The following is a 7,358-nucleotide window of genomic DNA, read 5'->3' on the forward strand; positions in this document are numbered from 1 at the left end:
CCGTCAGTCCTGTAAACCAGCGTCCCCAACCTTTTTTGTGCCACGGACCGGTTTATGACCGACAATATTCTCAAGGACCGACCTTTAAGGTGTCGAGGATAAATACAACAAAATAAAACCAGTACCGCTGCCAAAACAAGAAGAGTTATTCAAAACACATGGGAAAAGACCCAGGGAAACAGAGTTAGCGATTGAAAAGATTTTTAAAAATAACACTAAAACCCCTGAAGAGCATCAGTTTCACACCCGAACCTCAACTCTCGCGGCCTGGTACCAAACGACAGGTGCCGGTCCGTGGCCCGGGGGTTGGGGACCGCTGCTGTGAATAAAAGGAATCTGTTTGAAGGCTGTGCAGAGCAGCGGGACCACACATTGTCACGTAACGTTTTTCATCATATTAATATTTATTTGTAAAATAGTAAATTTTAGTTTTAATGTTCAGTAAATAAAATTACATTATTGAATACTACGTGCTACGCAATAATAGTAATAATAGTACTTCTAATAGTCGTAATAGCAGTTGTTGTTTTTGTTGTCATCATGCTGTTAAAATTGTGACTTTTTACATTCAGTTTTTGATTAAAACATTTTAATTAATTAAAATAAAATATTAAAAAATTTTTTTTAACTCTACCACCAAAAACCGAATACTAAAAAATAATAATAAATGATGATAACATGTATTGATTATGTTGCTCTTTGTTTGATTTCTCTTCTGTTTTTTTTCTCCATACAGGTGATCCAGGTGTTTTGTTTGTTTTTCTTTTTGTTCCTTCCCCCCTTTCTCATCGTCTCTTCTCCCCTCTGTTTTTCTTTCTCTCCCTCTTTCTTTCATTCTTTCCTTCTCCCTGTCCTTTCCCCCAGTCATGTCTGTCCCGTCTGTAACAACTGATAATAAAATAAAATAAATACACAATTATAATAAAGGTCAATCAAATGGACCAACATGGCATCTTTCTTGGCCTTCAAACAACAATTCTGATGGCTAAAGATCCAAATGGGACAGGCAAATAAATAAATAAATGATGATAACCATGTGCAGCTTCTCTCGTCTTCCATTTTTCCCTGATATGTTTCACTCTAAATCAGACACGTGTTAAAGTGTGTTGGCTGCATATTAAGGTCAAAATGCTGATGAGCTCTGATCCAGTTGACTGATATACTCTTCTCTACATCCTGCACTGAAATATGAGGATTGTGTGTTTATTAAAATTTAAAATCATCACGGAGTCATTGACAGAAGAGCATCAACGTTCAGCCTGTTAGATTAGATTTAGATATTTTTATTTCAGAAATGATTCCTAACAAAAATGGAGAATATAAAAACACAATCAAAGCAGTAAAGTCCATATTATGAAGTGTTTGCTGTATCAGACAATCATGTTTATTCACAACAATGAAAACAATATAGTGCAGATAAACATGGTGCTGTAATGAATCTGCTCTTAAACACAATAACAAAATACATTTTCCAAGAGAGATGATAATGATTCACATCAGAGTGAAGAACGAATACATTTACAACTGGTTTCTAACATTTCTTATAGATCGAACTGATCACTGATAGAAACAGAAGAATGTTCAAAATGATACTCTGAGAGATACATGAATGAGATATGGATAAACATCAAATCACATAAAACAAAAAAGCACAAAATCACTATAACTGAAATAAAATATGAGCAGAAATATAGAAGAATTAAGTCGAGAGATAGAAAAAGGCAAAATGTTTAAAATATGAAATCACATAAGAGACTGAACCGTCCACTCAGGTCACAGATTCATATCTACAATAATATTTTTGTTTATTTTTGTTTTGATTTCTTCACTTCTATGTATTATTATTATTATTATTATTATTATTATTATTATTATTATTATTATTATTATTATAAGCATATTAAGTGTGTGTCTGAGCTGAGAGCTGCTCTCCTCTCCTGGTTTTCTGTGTCACACAGACCACAACAACACAAAGCATCACCTGCAGACCGCTGAGCAGTATCCACCTGACTCTGTAGAAGGTCGAGTAAACCCCAAAGGGCTCTCTGTGGATCAGAACAAATTTTTCTCCTGACACACACTCATACTCTGACTTAAAACCTGCACACATATACTCTCCTGCATCTTCCAGTGAGACATTAGAGATTATCAGGCTGTCATGGGAACAAGTGATTCTTTTGTCACTGCAGAACTCATCGTACACAATTTTGCCTTCTGTTTGGATCAACTTCATGAACATAAAGCCCGAAGTACTAGTTTTCCAATCATCAGAGCATCTCATAGTGACTTCATCTCCCTCTGAGAAAACCTTTACTGCAGGTGGACCAAATTTAGGGCACACGAAAAGCCAGTACTGATGTATTACTTTTTCACCTTCACAGTAGTAGATACCTGAATCATTTAACGTTAATGATGGAAGTACCAGCGAGAAGTTTCGACCAATTTCTTGATCAGCATCGTAGGAAATTTCCTTCATCCAAACTGGGGGCTGGTCATGAATGGGGTCCATGAAGGGACACTCCAGCACAGCTGTGTCTCCCTCTGAAGCATAACGTAGCTTTGTTTCTCTGGTCAAATGTGCAGAGTAAGTGCTCACACACTGCTGTTGGTTCATCACCAGGCAGATGTAAGACGTTGGTCGTGTGTTGACATGAAGAAGTGATGCGTTTGTCACCTGCAGGAAACTTTCTTGGACTTTATTCACCTTCAAAATTGTTCTGTCTTTATATAATTGATTCCACTCCCCGTAATGTCTGATCCAACGCACCGTCAGATTCTCACCTGCTCCTTTACATTGTACGTCTACAGTGTCTTTACGACTTTCGATATATTCTTCCCCCCTTACTGTCTTACACACAGTCAGGCTGATGTTTATCTCATATGTCACGCTGCCCTGAGTCCAGCACACATCTTGGTACAGTCCAGAGTCTGAGTGGGTCAGGTTGTTGAGAGTAAATGAAGAAGAACCATGAAATGTCTCAGGAAATGAGAGTCGTCCTGTCAGGTCTTCATGTACTGTGAAGTTTCTGTTCCAGGGGTCAGAGATGTTCCACAGGACCAGAGTATCTTCACCAACACGTCTGGAGGTGATGCAGGAGCTGTTTCGATCTGGGAGCTTGAACTGTAAAGAGCCTCCTTCTTCAATTATGGCGATAAATTCTTCTGCATGAATGTTGCTGATGAGAGTGAACAGCAGGGAGAAGCAGAGCTGTGCGACTGCAGCCATCCTGCTCAGAGGTCTCCTGGTCAGTGTCGTACAAGCACTGACTCTGCTCGCTTCATGAGCTTCCTGTTTGTGGTTGGAGGAGGAACGCCACTTCTTTATCACATCATCAAGGAACACTTTGAAGCATTTGGCTCGATATCACGCCGTATATCTGCTTTCACTCTTCACAGGTCAAAGTGTGGACACGGTTTTTTTTATACTTCGTTGCATGGGTCCAGGGGTATCAAACATGTGGTCTGGAGCACAGAACCGGCCAGTCACAGTGTCCAATCTGAACCATTACAAGTGAGATAAAGTCAGCTTTACCACACAGCCATGAATATTTCTAAAAATGTAAAAGTCCTTTCTAAACTATTTAAAACTTTTTGAATTGTTTTTTAGTTTCAAAAACAACTAAAAAAATGTTGTTTCCTATGTGATCCTTCATAAAGCATCACATATTTTCCAACATAATTCAGGGTTTGGTTTGGTCTAAGTAAGCAGAGAAGTCCAGGCATCCAGTTTTCATGCAGATGTTTACATAACGCTCATCATCTGATGATGAAACTTACTTTGCACCCAAGCAGCCCAACCAGAAATTGAAAGTGTACATGCATCAAGGGACGGAGCGCATCCCGTCAATAGGTCCAAAGTGCAATCGAGGCTAATCCCATGATCTTCTTATTTTCTTGTAGACCGAAGTTGAAAATCTGGCAGTATTTATTTTTGTGATTTTTTTTTCCACTCTCAGCCGTCCTTCTCCTGTATTTGGGCCTGTTTGTTAATTTATTTCAATCATGTAAACAATATACAGGTACATTTAGCAAAGAACCCGTTGCCTACTGGTGGTGGTCAGAGGGCCCGGTGGCGCCAGTGTCCGGCAGCCTCGCCTCTGTCAGTGCGCCCCAGGGCGGCTGTGGCTACAATGTAGCTGCCATCACCAGTGTGTGAATGTGTGGATGACTGGATATGTAAAGCGCTTTGGGGTCCTTAGGGACTAGTAAAGCGCTATATAAATACAGGCCATTTACCATATAATCTGTAATAAAAATAGTGAACAGATTTCTGATGTAATATATAATATAATATTACACCATGAAATTTTCTAAATAGCAACAATTCACTTAATTTCAACATTTTCCCTCTTCTTTATAGCTCAAGAAGATCATATCTCTATAACTCTTGTTGAACTGTTTTATGTTTGGATATTGCTTCAATTTCATATTCAAACTGTTCCACAGCTTCACTCCATGCACTGAAACACAAAAGCTTTTTCCTGTTGCACGTACCTTCCCTGTTTTGAGTTACAAAAACCCCTTAAATTATAACTTGCTCCTTTAAAAAAATAACATACTCTGAATATAATCTGGCAGTTCCTTATTTTTTGCTTTGAATATAATTTGTGCTGTTTGGAATTTCACTAGATCAGCAAATTTCAATATTTCAGACTGCAAAAATAGTGAGTTTGTATGTTCCCTATAACCTGCATTGTGGATGATTCGAACTGCTTTTTTGTTGAAGAGTAAAAAGTGAAAGTAATGTGGTTTAATAGTTGTTGCCCCAGACCTCTGCACAAAAGCTTAAGTATGGTGAAACCAGTGAACAGTAGAGAATATGAAGTGATGTCCCGTGTGATACCTGCTTTGCCTTGTTTAGTACTGCAATGCTTCGTGATACTTTGGAATGAATATATCTTACGTGAGCACTCCAGTTTTTCATCTATTATTACCCCCAGAAATTTATTTTCACTGACTCTTTCAATATCAACACCATCCATCCATCTTCATCCGCTTTATCCGAGGCCGGGTCGCGGGGGCAGCAGCCTAAGCAGAAAGGCCCAGACCTCCCTCTCCCCAGCCACCTCCTCCAGCTTATCCGGGGGAACACCAAAGCGTTCCCAGGCCAGCCGAGAGATATAATCTCTCCAGCGTGTCCTGGGTCTGCCTGCTGGGCATTCCCAGTTATGTAAAAATAGAAAACAATGATCCACGCTGCAGTTTCACACCTTGCATTTCCATCCACTGGGACAAATTGGACCCTTTGCCATCCTACTTATGGGGGATTTTAATATTATTTAAATAAACTGCCAAACGTGTTTTGAATTTGCCCTAAAATAAAGTCATTAAAAAAATTTCCACTTGGAGTTAAAGTGGACATTAAACACCACGTGTATAAAGATTAATTTGCACCATGAAGCTCTGCTGTCACAAACTTGCATAGATGTAACATTGTCTGTGAAGTTAGATTTAAGAGAGAAGTCCTTGAAGTTTTTACAACAGAACGTGACGTCATCAGGTTGGTGGGTTGGCTGCAGCTCATAGACTTACATTATATTAGAAAACCAGTGAACCTCAGTGGAAAACAAGATTAAAACTAACAAGTCTAAGGGGGGTCACTTTGGTACTCCCCCTGGCTACAGCAAAGAGTTTCATGTTAAGAAACCAAAGATGTACTGTCCACTTTCACTCTGTGTCTCCTAAACAGTCAGTGTTTCCTCGTTGTTTGGCTAGCTGTGAAACGGGAAAATCCACCTGTTGGCTGTAATGTTCATGCAGGTGGCAGCAGGGAAAGTGGATATTTGTTATTCAACATGCGTCTGAGCTTATATTGACATCATAGGAGGTCAATTCTGTCGTGGAAGTAGGTTTCCATCTAAGTTAATGTCAGCTGTGACAGTTCTAACAGTTGTGCTGCTTGTTGTAGATCAGAAATAAATATAAACAGCTTATATTAAGTTGTGCCCAGTAGCTCAGCAGATACTCTAAAGCTCACGATGTAATGAGGAAAAGAAAACAGGCTGATATCCAGATTGACGTTTTGGAAACTGATTTTGCTTCTGCAGCATCCTGTGTGCAATCCTGTTAGAATATGTCTGATCAGGGCGATGGTTGGATCCTGTTAAATACCCCAATTCTTTGATCTTTGGGCTGAAAGAAGAACAACACTTGGTGTTTAATGCTCAATCAACAATCTCTTTAGACCATACAACCCTTTAGGCATAAACGTCCGGATGGGAGATTTGCACAGGAGGTGGAGTTTTCCATCTACCCAGCTCCCCAAGTGTCCACTGCTGTGGTTGAGCCATACAACTCCATCCTGACCACCCACACCACCCTAGAGCACTCTGACTGTGCCTTCATGGTAGATAACGAGGCAATCTATGACATCTGCCGTAGGAACCTCGATATCGAGCGTCCTTCCTACACCAACCTGAACAGGTTGATCAGCCAGATTGTGTCCTTCATCACTACTTCGCTCCGCTTTGATGGCGCCCTCAATGTTGATCTGACAGAGTTCCAGACCAACTTGGTGCCCTACCCTCGTATCCATTTCCCCCTGGCCACCTACACCCCCGTCATCTCTGCAGAGAAAGCTTATCACGAGCAGCTAACTGTATCAGAAATCACAAACGCTTGCTTCGAGCCAGCCAATCAGATGGTGAAATGTGACCCTCGCCACGGCAAGTACATGGCCTGCTGCCTTTTGTACCGTGGCGATGTGGTGCCCAAAGATGTCAACGCTGCCATTGCTACCATCAAAACCAAGCGCACCATCCAGTTCGTGGACTGGTGCCCCACCGGTTTCAAGGTCGGCATCAACTACCAGCCACCCACTGTGGTTCCTGGTGGAGACCTGGCCAAGGTCCAGAGGGCTGTGTGTATGCTGAGCAACACCACCGCCATCGCTGAGGCCTGGGCATGACTTGACCACAAGTTTGACTTGATGTACGCCAAGCGTGCATTTGTTCACTGGTATGTGGGTGAGGGAATGGAGGAGGGTGAGTTTTCTGAGGCTAGAGAGGACATGGCAGCTCTAGAGAAGGATTATGAAGAGGTTGGAGTTGACTCTGTTGATGGGGAGGGAGATGAGGAAGGTGAGGAGTAGGTTTATTGCAATGAAATCATCAAAGTTATGCAAGTTCGCTCAGAAGCACTGTTACGTTGTTCTACCAAATCTTGTTACACATTCCTGTGTATATTTTTCAACTTTAAATAAATGTGTTTGAAAATGTGTTTTAATGCTATGTGAGAGTGTAACATGGAGACATGACCACTTTGTTTTGTAGTTCTGTTCTTTCAGTATCAGCACTTTCTTTTATTAAGGTGCTTCTTAATAAAGAGTACATGAGCTGTTTAATCACTGGTATGCTTAA

The 7,358-nt window shown here is 40.6% G+C and overlaps 1 pseudogene; it reads left to right on the forward strand.

Moving 5' to 3' along the window:
* The first annotated feature begins 3,166 nt into the window (after nucleotides 1-3,166).
* On the forward strand, nucleotides 3,167-7,090 carry LOC146560288 (tubulin alpha chain-like; annotated as a pseudogene).
* Nucleotides 7,091-7,358: the final 268 nt, after the last annotated feature.

Source organism: Mchenga conophoros, linkage group LG14 (assembly GCF_057382185.1).
Source record: "Mchenga conophoros isolate Kocher_MC1m ecotype Shallow Benthic linkage group LG14, M_conophoros_male_GT1.1, whole genome shotgun sequence".
Classification (NCBI taxonomy): domain Eukaryota; kingdom Metazoa; phylum Chordata; class Actinopteri; order Cichliformes; family Cichlidae; genus Mchenga; species Mchenga conophoros.